The sequence below is a fragment of the Austrofundulus limnaeus genome, unplaced genomic scaffold, assembly GCF_001266775.1.
Source record: "Austrofundulus limnaeus strain Quisiro unplaced genomic scaffold, Austrofundulus_limnaeus-1.0 Scaffold9, whole genome shotgun sequence".
NCBI classification, from domain to species: domain Eukaryota; kingdom Metazoa; phylum Chordata; class Actinopteri; order Cyprinodontiformes; family Rivulidae; genus Austrofundulus; species Austrofundulus limnaeus.
The window spans coordinates 1,272,360-1,274,401 of NW_013952411.1; the positions used below are offsets into that span (position 1 = coordinate 1,272,360).

At 35.8% G+C, this 2,042-nt stretch overlaps 1 long non-coding RNA gene across 1 annotated transcript; it reads left to right on the forward strand.

The window, feature by feature from the left end:
* The first annotated feature begins 148 nt into the window (after positions 1-148).
* Positions 149-1,074, forward strand: LOC106512893 (uncharacterized). Its single transcript, XR_001309735.1, has 2 exons — positions 149-407; positions 561-1,074. It is a non-coding gene; the product is annotated as an uncharacterized LOC106512893 (long non-coding RNA).
* The last annotated feature ends 968 nt before the right edge of the window (positions 1,075-2,042 follow it).

The window sequence follows — 2,042 nt, forward strand, 5'->3', positions numbered from 1 at the left end:
TATATAAGTAATTGTTTTAAATCAATAAAGAAAAGGTTCTTTTAAAGCAAGCAGCCAAGCTCAGGTCTCTGATTGGACAAAAGCCATTGAGGCCACGCCTCCTCAGTGTAGGCTRATATTTACATGTGGAAGAACTGAAGAGCAACTATTAATGGGAACAAGAGCCTTTAAACTTCTGACCTCAGGATATTCTATCCGGAAACAAGTAGTGTTTGATTTTACAGGACATGTTGGTGGGAAGGATGGTGGACAAGAAAGGAGAAACTGCTTTGAGAAATTGAGCGTCCACCGCGCATCATCATCATCATCTTCATCWTCTTCATCATCATCATCTTCTTCTTCATCATCACAAGACTTTCAAGGAGTCACCGGTTTGAAGAACCTGCCGCCAGGACTTCTCAGAACAAGTAAGCAGCAATCAAATTATTATTATTTTAAATTACGTCATGCTCGTTTGAAGGTTTTTAAAAAAGTCGCAGAATAAAAGAACATGTTTTTTTGTTCCTTGTTCAACTCGTGCTGATCTGTTTTTGTTTCTCTGCATCTCATTGACGACTGAGGCGCTTCGGACCAAGACTGAAACCCCAACAAACTGAAACCAACAAACAAAAGTGTTCCAGTTTGTTTTTGAGCATAAGATCAAATGAGTAACTTGTTAAAAAAAAGGGGTTTTGTTTTGTAAAATAAAAATGTACAACTTATTTTATTATTTATTAAACACAAGCCTGGTGGAGTCATTAATACTTTAACAGATGAACTACAACAATAAAGTTCTGATTTTTGTAATTTTGCAAATATTTTGTTGTTAATTAATTTATATATTCTTTGTTTGGGGCTGAAATAAATGAGGCGTTTCTTTCTGTTTGTTGAAGTATTCAGCTGCTGTTTTGTTACTAAAATTGACTTAAAAAAGAATTGTATGTTAGGTTAAAATATGTATTAAATTTGATTTAAGCTTATGTTGCTTTGGAAAAAAATGCTGATGATGGTCCAATCAAAATGTCATTAAACTTGTATTGTACTGTGTATTTTGTCACATACGTTTTAATTGTTCCAAATAAAATTAACAGTTGATCCAGTGTGTTTCTTTTACCCTTACACAAGGTTAAAACAGATAARAAATATGTATATTTAAAATGCAACATGCTTTATCAGGATCTATAATTTTGCAGATTTCCTTCCTGTTTTATTTGTTATTTTTGGTGATTTCTTTAGCATCAGATTGCAGAAGAAACCGATCCCGTTTGTAAGTTGTGACAAAGGATACAACTGTCACAAGGCCTTCACTCCTCGGCCTTTGTTGTCATTAAGCATTTACTACACAGTGTGTGTGTGTGTGGGGGGGGGAGTGGAGAGTGGGGGTGGACAGAAAAGACAGACACTTTGTCACTGAGGAGGGCATCTGTGCTGTTTGGGAACTCAGAGCCACTGAGCTCCTCCCTCAACAACTGCTGCAGGATGCATCACATCATGTTTATGTCTCAGCATTTGGTTAMAAGGGTGGATGGGTGGGCAGGGTGGAGGGCCACAGCTGGCTGTCAGTCARTACAGAATGAAGCAAATGGACAGATTAGGACAAAAGGACTGCAACACTAAAACTGAAAAAAAAAAAAAAAAACACTCAAGGGAAACACAATCTGTGATGTTTGTCTTCTCAGGTTTTGCACATTTTTCATTCCTTTGTGGTTCTGGGTTTTGTTTCGATGTCATGTTTTAGTTTTGTTTGTGATTAATGTTTGGTTTGTTTGTTTTTTGTCTCATTTGTATTTTATTTAATAATTTTTGGGAATTGATGACTTTTACTTTGTGCACAACTTGCAGAAACACTGAACAACTTTGTTTAAAGAGACAGTTCAGATCTTCTGAAGTGAGTTATGTGGAAAGTTTATGAACAATAAATATCTTACCTGCYCTATGTAGCATTTTGAACAACATCAGTTTGCCAAGACAGAGTGAAATTTTGATCGAATTGATGCATTTTAGAAAATGCATAGTAATTTATTTGTAAGCACAAATACAGCTAGCAGTGAACAGCTAGCTGT